This window comes from Falco punctatus (genome assembly GCF_963210335.1).
Source record: "Falco punctatus genome assembly, chromosome: 4".
Lineage (NCBI taxonomy): Eukaryota > Metazoa > Chordata > Aves > Falconiformes > Falconidae > Falco > Falco punctatus.
This window is the reverse complement of record NC_137583.1, coordinates 56,335,164-56,347,411: the sequence shown is the minus strand read 5'-3', so window position 1 is coordinate 56,347,411 and position 12,248 is coordinate 56,335,164. Positions and strand designations below refer to the sequence as shown.

At 43.4% G+C, this 12,248-nt stretch overlaps 1 protein-coding gene across 1 annotated transcript in view; it reads right to left on the bottom strand.

Moving 5' to 3' along the window:
- The window catches only part of OXSR1 (oxidative stress responsive kinase 1), a 94,608-nt gene that overhangs the window by 80,881 nt on the left and 1,479 nt on the right, over positions 1-12,248 (bottom strand). The gene's annotated exons all lie outside the window — the stretch shown is intronic.

Genomic DNA, 12,248 nt, shown 5'->3' with positions numbered 1-12,248 from the left:
AGAAAGCGACAGCACTTTTAACTGAACAGTTGAGGAAGCCAATTTTAAACCCTGTAAGGGGGAGTGGAGGAAAACCAGCAACCCCCACTGACTATATATTACAACGTAAGTACACACTATACATGAAGACACCTGCATTATGTGTGTGCAGCAGTTCTACAGGCAGGCATAATAGTTTAACTCTCACATTCACAAGAGAGTAGCTACCCTCATATTTCTGAGGAAAAGGCTTTAAAAAGAAGAGCTCAAGCCTGTTTTAAATAAATTATTCTAAAACTTTACATTTCCATGTGGTCAATGTCAAAATATCACCCTGCGTTCAATAAGGCATAACTCACATCATCGAATGCAGCGCATTTATTCCCCTTCCAGGCTCACCTTGAGCACAGCCAAGTGCTGCAGACATTTAGCTGGGTTCAAGCCAAAGGTGACTGCACATACATTAAGACATAGAGCATCTGCTGGACAACACATTAAGAACGGGTAATAATTGGGAGGTAATACGTCCAGGCACAGAATTAAGACTGAAACACAAATGACTTCTATGTCTCACCAGCACATCTGATGACTACAGTCTAGACCTTGTAATGAAAGAATTGGAAGGAAGAATGGGAAAAAGCACAGTTAATAGTTGTGAAATCCTGTTTGTTTCATTTAAATTGCAGGTGTACATATTTGTAATGACCTCTAATCATTTATTCCAGTATAGCTGGAGCTCAAGTACTTTGCAATTCTGTGCAAGTTGTGAGGCCATTTATTTCAAACAGTACTCACACACAAGGAATTTACATTGATTCAATTACATGTCCTCCCCAAAGCCTGAGAAACTTTGCAGGTACTAACGTGAAACGATTGAGCAGTGTCCAGCAGACAACTAATATTCCAGCATTAATAGAGCATGTTCAAAGAATTTCAGAACATAAGGCAAAGCAGATTTCTGAAACTCAGCTATCCAATTAGAAATACTGTGCTAGTTTTGGGTGGGATAGTTACTTTTCTTCATAGTAGTTAGTATGAGACTGTTTTGGATTCATGCTGAAAACAGTGTTGACAATGCAAAGATCTTTTTGTTATTGCCCAGCAGCCTCACACAAAGCAGAGGGCTTTTCTGCTCCTCACCCCACCCCACCAGTGCTGGCCGGGGACACGACCAGGACAGCTGGCCCCCAGTGACCAAAGGGATATTCCATGACATACAACATCACGCTCAGCACATAAAGCTGGGGGGAAAAGCAGGAAGGGTGCAGGGGGGCACTCAGAGTGATGGCATTTGTCTTCCCACATAACTGTTATGCGTGATGGAGCACTGCACCTGAGGATGGCTGAACACCTGCCTGCTAATTGGAAGTGGTGAATGAATTCTTTGTTTTGCTTCACTTGCATGGATTCTGCTTTACTCTATTAAACTTTTTATCTCAACCTGTAAGTTTTCTCACTTCCAATTCTCTCCACCATCCCACCGGAGTGGAGTGAACAAGTGGCTGAGTGAGGCTTAGTTGCCAGCTGGGGTTAAACCCTGACTGGGTATTTGAACTGCACATAAACTTGCCGACAGTGAATTATTCACCATCTTGATGAGAGGTCTCACTGTTGACAACACCACTGAAAACCACACATTGTTCAGAGCTCAGAGGTTTCTGCCCATGTAAGACAATGTCTTTCTCAAGACTCCTAAATGCTCCATGTACAGTGGAGAGCGATAAACCAGCAAAGCTCATACAACGCTGCCAGCACTTGTTCAAACATGCTTCCCCCTCCAGCGGTCCATCAATACAGAAACACTCGGTGCTGCACACTTATTGCCCAGGTCTTTAATTCAGTTCTTAAATTCAAAAGGACGACTACAAACCCATCTCCAGTCACTTGTAAGAAATCTAGTACAATTTTCAGAGCCACCAGCAACTGACGGGCAATAGCCATGGCTGGGTACATCTCCCCATGGCCCCCTCAAACTCTACATTATAAATAAATGGCCGATTTCTATGCTGTGGAGAGATCTAACTACTATAAACTGCACAACTCAATGCCAAAGTTTCTGCAGAAAGGAAGGGGAGTCTTATGGAAATTTTCACCCCACCCCACATTGCATTGTTCTCTCAAAACTCTTTCAATATCTCTTAGGCCCTGAACACAGAAAAACATCATCTGTTTTCCCACCTTCAGCAAACATTCAGGTTAGGATCCGTACACACTAAGCACAGAAGAGACAGCTTCGGAGAGAAAACTGTCAGCCTGTCAATGTAACACAAGCCAGGACTGTAACAGAGGGTAAGGAATAAGGGTGGTCATGCAAAGCATGTCAGCAAAACAAAATTGTCACCAGGTCACTTTGCCATTTGATTTCACCAATTAACTGCTTCACCTACAGTCACCAGTTTACAGTGCATGCAGCTGAGCCAGGCTTTTCAGCTGCCTCCCGACCAGCAAGCAGTGCTGGACACAGCAAACAGCTACAGCTGCCCAACCATCAGACTCTACACTAGAACAAGAGATGCAAGGAGAAAAAAAAACAAGGGAAAAAAAAAATCCACTGGTCACAGATGGTATCAGCAGAAAGAAGGATTAACAGGGACGAGTATCAGCTCATCTGATAGTCTCCCCAACCTTTCCACTGCAAACACCAAAGCATGGAAGAGAGGGTGCTGCTGTTGACTGTATGCCTAATCTCCTGCAGCCCCTCGGATATCCCCAATTAGTGCAAACTCGCATCCATCCCCATCATACCCTTAAGCCGGTATGATTTAACCTGAAGCCCACCTCCAGAAAAGGATAGAAACACTACCGACGGTCTGCAGGGAAGAGACCAGGACCTCACCAGAAAACACAAACACCCTCCAGTTGCACAAGGTGCCCAGGTGATTTGGGGAACACCTTTGAGACAGTTTGCCCCATGGCAGTAACTACAATAAGCTCCAAGGGCCAGTTACACAAGTCCTGCATGACCTGCCACATTTACTTAAGATGCTATTAGCATGCCTAAATTAGATTTTCAGTTTGAAACCAATTATATTTATTTGATTTCATGCCAACATCTCTGGCTAATTTAAAGGGCACTGGTGCTATGCAGTGTTAATTCTACACGATGGAAAGCAGGCTCAAACATCTCATTTCCAAACACAGCAATATTACTGCAAAAGATTTAACCTTCCCTCTTAATCACTGTCAGTTGTCTTTATGGTATATGCAGCAATGTAAATATCATACTGGCTGTCATCAGGTATTACCAAGGCTCAACACACAGCCCTGGTACAGTAGCCAAGCCAGCGCTCTCCTTTCCTCCCTCCCAACCTTTATCTCTGAACTCTGTCTCAAATGTAATTGTCAACTGTAGAAGATATTTTATTTGGCCAGGATTCCACTAAACAGAACAATCTGTCTGCATACAGTGCAGATATCTGATAGTACAGTGGTTACTTAAAAGCTTATTTACCTAAAATATCTGATAAGTCCTCTCTTAAAGGCTATCATCCCTTCTTTTCAGGGAATAGCTTGATCTAGTAAGTCTTTTCTGCATCTATTAGTGTGTCCAACACACAAGATTAGCCCACTGGTTAAGAATTACATTCTTTAACCAAGAGTAATGAGAACCACCCTGAGCCTTAGGATCCGAACAAGTAACTACATTCAGGCTCCTAGTCCATCAGCCTCTCAGCTGTTCAAATAAAGATTTGCATTGGCGAGTGGTTCAACAGGAAAACAGCTCATGCTCAAGATGCTTTTTTCAGTGAAGTACAGTTTGCTGGAAGTCAATACCAAGGTATTTCTTAGCTGTTAATACCAAGTTATTTATTAGACACCACATGGCATCCTCAATGACAATTTTTACTTTAGTGAAGGGATGGAATTTACAGCCTCAGCTTTCAACTTGCTTGGTGCTCTACCTCACAAGGTGAGAAACAGAAAGAGGTTCATAAAGAAGTGGCCTAGGACATAAAGTTCTTACAGGTGAGGCCATATAACCCATCAAGTTTCCAAAGGACTCTTTTCCACTGGCAGATCTTAAGGAATCACAAGTCAGAGATGTTTGTAGTCAACATATTTTAAGGTTTGGAGACAGCACGAACACCAAGCTGCAGCTCTTCCATGCCTTCACTGGGAAGTATCCGTGCAGATTACAGCCTGAATGTAAAGCAAGCAGTGTGAAAAAAAAAAAAAAAACCCACTGAGCTATAGACACATGCTATATAAGAGAAGGCATTGTTACTTCCCACTGTCATAGGGAATTCATTAAGCAGCTGTTTCATACAGCGATGACAGGGTCACAAGGAAGTCTGAGCGTTTAATAGAACGTGTGCCTGTAATTCCCCCATGCACCATTTCAAACGCAAGCATTCATTAATTTGGTATAGGGATTATACAATTTGGCATCAGCTATAGCAGGGAACTGGACTCCATGACTCTAGAAGTCCTTTCTGGCTCTGCATCTCATCAAAACAAGTAACAGTAGCTTTCCATTTCTGTTCTGAAAATTGACATAATGAAATCCATCCCTGGGGATTTTGCAGGAAAGGTGTTTACCTCGTGACAAGAAGCATTGTCTTCAATTTATGAGTTTTTAAGCCACTAAGATAACCTAATATTGTGTTGCCTGCCTGAAGCTGGAGATGGCCTGAAATGCCTCACTGCTGTTCCAGCTCCCCCACTTACCTCAACAGGTTTCAGTTCTAAGCATGGCCAGCTAATTTTCTTAAGAAAAAGTCTGTAAGTGCTCTCATCCCACAGCTATTAACTTGCTTTCTCACTTTTTCAAATGGCGTTTTCCACTACGCTCTGCACCATTTTCAAAGCTTCCTTTTCAGAAGGGCTGGAATGCACCCTGAAGCCCAATAAAATGGACTCAAAATCCCCTGAAGATCAGAAATTAGCAAGAACCTGACTTAGAATGAATCAAAAATGAAAATTCACAAACTGTACAGCAGCAACTACGGAGCTTTCATCCAACATTTAGGAAAATTTCAGTTTTAAAAAACATGTTGAATTGCCACAAGATGCAATAATCGCTCGTCCTGCACATCAATACAATTCCATGTTCACAACTAGTATTTTCAATCATTTTCCTACTTGACAACACTCTCCCCTCTAATGAGCTGCAAAATTTGTCAATTACCTCTGCTCTAAGACAAAAGGCAACTTAACTTCTTCCACACAGTTAAGCTAGCAGAGGATACCACAGGACCAAGCCACAAGCTCAGTCAGATCTCACCAGAAGCAAGGTGGGGTACTCCAAGGTCAAAATTTCACTCTGCAGTTTTAACTTAATTAACAATTCCATGGATGGATGAAAAGGAAACAGAGCATCCTCCCACCCAGCTTTATTAATAGCAAGGTGCTAGCAGTAAAACAGTGAAGTCTGTGCTTAAATTACCATTCATGACTATAAAGCGGTAAAAATTTGGCAAAACCCAAGGAGAATTTACTACAGTAAGGGACAATCACTGAAGTACTTCAACTCAACACTATCCCTTAACAGCTGCTCGTACCTTTTCTCTCCAGGATGAATTTACATAGGCTTATTTCCTGCCTGAAGGAAATATCCATTTGGGAGAATGCTATAAAGTCAGTTTAGCATGAAATAGTGAAATGAAATAAACCAAGAAATTTTTCTCTCTCCCCCACCCCCAAGTCAGTAGCTCTCAAGACAAAATGGATAGAGCAAAAAAATTGAAATTTGGCAAGAGATTAAAACCTCCTTCAGAAGAGCTTTTCTATATTCCCTCAAAAGTGCATTTGTAAGAGTTTGAAAGTGTTGTTTCACAAGCATGCAGTACAAGCTGTATGAAACTTTCATGGATGCGAAGTGCAAGGAAGATGCAGCTAATTTGGTGATTTGGTGAGAAAGTGAATCACTGCTCTGAATTTACTCTGTACTCCATTCACAATGCAACTTGTGAAGCCTTTAAGACTTGAAGATAGCTGTCCCCTTCAGAACTCCCAGTATGCAGAAACAAAGAGGTCTAAGAAATCTTTGCAAGGTGTGTTATTGGTAGAGGTTGATACACAACCAAGTATTTTTTTTCAGGGTGGAATTTCTCTCAATTGCAAGCAAAATCGTGCAATTTTGTTAATTTGAAAAGAATAATTTCTACTTAACACAGTGACACATATCAGGTAACAACGATCTTTAAGAACCTTGAGGAGTGGTAAAAGAAAGGACTTGGGGGGGGGGGGGAAGTTGCTGGATATTGTAGCTAATGAGTAGGTGTGAAAAGCAATACTGGATTTTTCTTTTTTGCTTTTGGATCACCACAAATCCCTGCCTGCTTGTACTACATGATGGGACCACATAATCTGGTTAAAAAACAAGGAATATACAGGCTGTGATGATTAATATGAGAACCCCAGGCACAAGCAGTGTTTCAAGGCAAACACCACACCCAGACAACCTAAGGGCTCAAACTTAGAGTTGACAAAATCCCACACTAAGGTCAGTTGCTTCGCTTGTATTCATACCCAAGAGGAACACAAGAAGTACTGAAGCGATATCATGGACCTAGTCAGGTACTTGTACCCCTGTTGTCATTTAGCTGTACTACACCATTTCTTACAGCGATCTTGTCTTACTCAAGTCAAACAAGTATGATTTTGTTCTTAGTATGGCTCCCTTTATTAGCATATGCATTATTTTGCACAGAGGCACCACATCTCCTCTCATAGACCAGGAGCAATGACCTTCTGGTAAAGAGTCTGGACTGCCTGTCAGCCACAGGGACCTAACCCTGCCTTCAAGAATTTCCCACATGACTGCCAGAAAGATAGATGGCGTTTCATGTTTTTTTAGAAATGTCAAGGCTGAACTCCCTTAGGTGAAGTCACAGGAAACTGCAGCAACTTTGAGAGCCAAGTTCTTCACATCTGCATCTCAGTTGTTTGATTCTAAAGGGAACGCAGGGTAATAGGCTAAATTAATCTGGAAAGTCCCAGGATCCTGATATTTCAAAGACTTTGCAATGCCAAATTCCACTGCTCCAACAGCTATTCTTCTACACCCACAAAGCTCTCAAGTCTGTCTCTCCCTATTAAGAAATTTTAGTAACACCAAGTTTACAAGTGCTCCATTAGCATGTCCACAGCTAAATTTACTGCTACAGAGATTTACGATGGATGTCATGCATTTTAGGGGACATCTTCCAAGAAAATTTGACCAAAATGCTGATTTTCACAATTCACTAACACAATTAGCAATAAGAACCAGTGTTATTGCCCATCATTTTAAATAGCTCCAACTTTTAATAAAAGATTACATCTCTACACGCTGGCTTGGTGGGCAAGCTGCTAACAGTCAGAAATAAAATAGATCCTGCCAAGTTTAAACAGACTAACATTCTGGGAAAGAGCTGATTCTCTCCAAGATTTCTTCAGCTGCAGAAGGAAGAAGCCTCCCAGGCATGCATTTGTCAGCCAGCACATACACCCCTCAGGTGTGCATCAGAAGCACAGCACATTCAAATTTCCCAGCACCAGCCAAAATAATTGCATTGAATCGAAACTATTTAAATGGTATCCTTGAGAAATGAAAGTGTTAAAGCATTAATCAGCGCACGAACCTAGAAGTACTGGAAGCAACTGCCACATAGAAACCAACCACAGGAAAGCATGAACTACTTCCACATGAAACATCCCATATGTTTTGGGATTTTTTTTTTCCTGTTAATACCCCAGAGTAGCTGAAAGCAGCGGGAACCGTCTCTGCCCTCCCCTGAAATCAGCAGGCAAGCAGCTATGCCACTTTGATAACAAGGATGTATTCTTCCCAGCCAGCCTCTCACCACTGCTTTGCTTTGTATGTCCTCAGTCTGCTTCCCTGTGCATTTTATCTTCCTTCCTATCAGAGAACAACAGAAATACTAAACAAAGACACACACACAACTAAACACTTTTTGCTTTCACTTCCCAAGAGGTGAAGATCACCTCAATTTAGCCCTATTCTAGTAGGGCGATAGTATCAAAGGTCTTACAGAAATGAGATGTGCCAAGTACTCAAAGGAAAGGTATGCTGGATGCAGAAGTAACCTGGCTATTCAGTTGCATTCAAGAATACACGAGAAGGTATCTTTGTCTATGTCCAAGCAGCTGAGAAATTGTGGTACTGAGCATCACCCACTCCAGTGCCCAAGCAGACCAAGTAATACAAATGACTACAAAAAAAAATTTTTTAAACAGATCTACATTTGCTCAATGTTAATTTTATGTAAGTTTTAACACAATACAAAATAACAAAAAGGCTTTTCTATCAACTTTAAGTGGAAAAAGCTTACAAGTGAGCACACAAAGGAAGTCTTCAAATGAATTAACCAGCCTGAATATTAGGAATACCATGCAGGAATCAAGTTTGTTTAGCTAGGCTGGGGGGAGGAGTGGGAATTCGTGAGGAAATGCTAAAACAAAACATATGGCACCAAGACTGAAGTCTAAACACTCAATTTAGTTCCCAAGCAGTTATGTTTTATAGAGTGTAACATTTTTCTTGAATGGGTTTTAAATAGTTAGGCAAATGAAACAGGCTGCAGCTAGCACATAAGACTCACAGGTAAAGATCAACACCACGCTTTAAAAAAATAAATAAACAAACCAGAAAAAGACTGAAATGTTATCATTGGACAAGAGCATCCCATTTCAGCCTGGTTTTTACACCCAAAAACTTTGATGGTACCTGGTGAGTACTTAAAGGCTGTTCTTTTTCAATGGCAGTGCTTTTTCAGTGCATGAGATAACTGCGCAAGCACAAGATGGGTGGATGGGTGACCACAGACATTTTGATACAATTTGGGGAAGCAGAAATCTTAGCTTTAACAAGTTCCTCTATACCTGCAAAAGACAAATTTCTCCCACACAGGTGTACATATGCTCACACATAGAGCTTGGAAAGAAGATGGCTGGAAATCTGAATATTCAACTCCAAAAGATGGCATTCACAGGCAAAGCCCAACTCAAAAAGCTACATGAACTGCAGTCATTAAAAAAACTAATCACTCAGTAAACGGTAACTTCAATTTTCAATTTAAGCTTGATTTCTGATGGGATAAGAAACTCCCACCACATCTGTTCATGCAGCCTGCACTGTCCTCATCGCTACGAAGGAATCTGTCAGGGGAGAAAGGGCACAGGAAAAGAGCAAGGGAGTACTCCCACCTCTAATTTATCTTCTGTTTCTGGCACAGACTGTTCACAGCAAAGAGGATGCTCCTAAATCAAACAGCCACAGCCAGCAGGGTTCCCATCTTTCCAAAAAAGTAGCAAAATGAGAATGACCCAGTTCCAACCAACTTCACTACTGCTACCAGCATTTCCAACAGGAATTATGAGATTCAAGGGAACCTACGTGTGCAAGTATCTGATCAGCACCAGCAGCATAAGGTCAATTTTTTTTTTCAGGCTTCAAAAAGACAACTGCAATGATTTATATGCAATCCACGCTTAGAAGACCACCTCCACAACTACCAGCACACACTACATTTTTCTTTTTAGATGAAAATTTAGATGTCCCCATAGGCGGTGCTCACCTGCGAAGACTATTGCTACTCTGGAGGTACATTTCATAGAAATACTTTATAAAATTGCTTCCTCTATCCCACCTCCTTTTTGACATGAAAGTCAGGTTCTGATCCTGAGCAAGGTTCCTTGATTCAAGTGTACTGGAAATTATTTAAGCCTAAGGAGGCTACTCAGCAGTTATTAACACTAACCAAGCACAATAAACACCAGCATTAATCCATACCTTTATAATGGTATGAGTCACCCCCAGTGCTGAGTAATCCTTTTTTGTTTTAGTATTAGCCAGAACCAGGAAGGCAGTTTTACAGGAGAAGTTTTCCTTGGAGGTAGAAAACTTGCTTTTTCAGTTCCTGCACTGAAACGGTATGGAGCCACCCATGTCAAATAGAAGCCACATATGGCTATTTTCAGGCAAAACCAATACAAATTAAGGAATGAAACTACACATGGATTTCCTTTATTCTGGTGTGGAAAAAACAGCTGAGCTGGCAATCTACTGAATAGTGGACTCTGAATTTAAAGAGCAACAGTTTTCATCAGGAAACAAGTTAAATCCTTTAAAAGCACCGGTGCAAGGTTCATCTCCTTCCACACCAGGACGTCTCTTTGTTCGCCGCTGATAGACTTTTACAGCTCTACAGAAGTAAAGAGAGCTCAAGAAAAAAAAAATACAACCAAAAAAACCCTTGAGGTTTGCAGGAGACATGAAGCAGGAGGTAAGGCAGTCCAGTTCAGTTAAATGAGTGACATTTTGTCCCACAAATCATACATGTGCTAAGAAACCTACATCAAATACTCATCCAGGACACTAGCAGACACACCAATGTTTAGGGAGGGGGGCGGCGGCGGCGGGGGATGGGAAAGTTAAAAAGAGAAACCATATGTTTGCAATATACCCGTTTCAGTCTACACTCCATGACACGCCACAATGCCAACACAATCTCTCAGTGAGCAGGCGACATCCAGAACCTCGGTTTACAGAAGGACAGGGAAGAGAAAGAAATTAAAATACTTCTGATTTCTCCCCAAGTTCTGTCAGTTAACATGAGACAATGACACATCTCTGTGCTCCTTCTAATACTTTGAGGCTATAGGATGCGCATCTCCAGCAGCAAGTTCTCCTAAGAGCAGAAGTGCATTTACATTCCCTTTTGTTCCCATCCCACCCTGCTACAAAGAGGCAGATTGTCCATTCGCTCCCATCTTTGGGTACTCAAGCTCAAATCCTTGCTTTGTGCTACCAAAGAACCCCTTTGCAGACTTTCAAAGGAAAAGAAAGAAAAAAAATAATAATTTCTTACACACAGAGATCCAGTTCCCTTTCCCCGGGAAAGGGGTGGCACGTTCTCCCCCTTCCTCCCTGCACCTTTATCTCCTGCTTCTCAAAGAGGCTGAACATCATCCTCCCCAGGGCGCATTTTCCAAAGGAGGTTTAAAAGGTTGATCTGTAAGATTACACCTTCCTGTCTTTACAGGGAGTTTGTTACCTTCCTAAAGCACTGCTGCTCCCACCGAGCAAAGGGAGAGGACAAAGCCTGATCCCACAGAGCAATAGGAATTTCCAACAAGGATTTCCACCACCACCCCCCAGCTTTAGTTCCTTCCTACTTTTAAACAATGCCAAGAATTTAATCTCTTAAAAGAGCATTTTCACAAACTCTCCCACCCTCCTTAACAGAAAACAAGTCTCCCCACGAGGCAGGGATGGAAGGCCCGGGCACGATAGCGCTACGTCATTTATAAACTTCAAATAAGAGCACTCCACAAAGATTACTCTAAAAATTAACCTCCTTCCTAAAAGCCTTTGGCCAGGAGCCTGCCCTGCCGCCTCCTGCTTTATTTTGTGCCTCCGGAGAGCGAGACGGGAGGCACTGACCTTAGAGTCACCTGTGGCACCACCTCAGATGTGTCACATACTCGCCCTAGAGCAATATATCCCTCTAACACACACCCCAACAAAATGGTTGAGACAGCCAATAAATCAGTACAGCGGGAGGCCTTTGGTAACTGTGCAGTTTGAAGTCAAGAGAGAGTGAGAAGGGGAAAAAAAAAATAATAAATCATTTAATGGAGAGAGCAAGGGCTGGGGCCTCGACCTGTGAGGACAATGAATGAAAATGCACAGCAGCAGCAAAAACCCAGGATAAAAGGCTTGTTCGGTGCCACTACAAAACCCTCCGCCCCTGCGCGGACCAAAGCAACACGGGGCTCCCGAAGTGCTGAGAGGAGTCGTCCCCCGAAATGAATGGGGGTGCCCCAGAAAGGGAGAGCCCACGTCAGCAGTGGAGTTGGCTCCTGCAGACCACCTCATGCCCACCGCATCGAACCCGCCCGGTGACGGGCACAGAGGAGCCCCCACAGCGTGGACACCCATCCCGCTCCGTGCCCGGCGTCAGGGTACCCGCGCCGCCCCCCCCCCCCCCCCCGCAGACAGGGGCGGCAGAGGCTGGAGATGAGCCCCCTGCCAGGGGGTGCCCCCAGCTACCCCAAGCCTCTGCTGGGGACGGGGCAGACCCGCACCCGCCGCTGCGGGTCCCGCACACGCGTGAGGAGGGGAAACCCCGCAACCCCCGCACCTCCGGCCAGGCTGCAGCCGCGGGGGCCCCCAGCCCCTCCCTGACCACGCACCCCCCACGGCGGGGGGACACGACCCGCACGCACCCCCCCTGGACCGGGGAGGGGGGCAGACACCCCGAGCACATACCTCCCTCGCGAAAAGGGGCAGACCCCCCCTCTGTCAAGCGGCCTCTTGGACC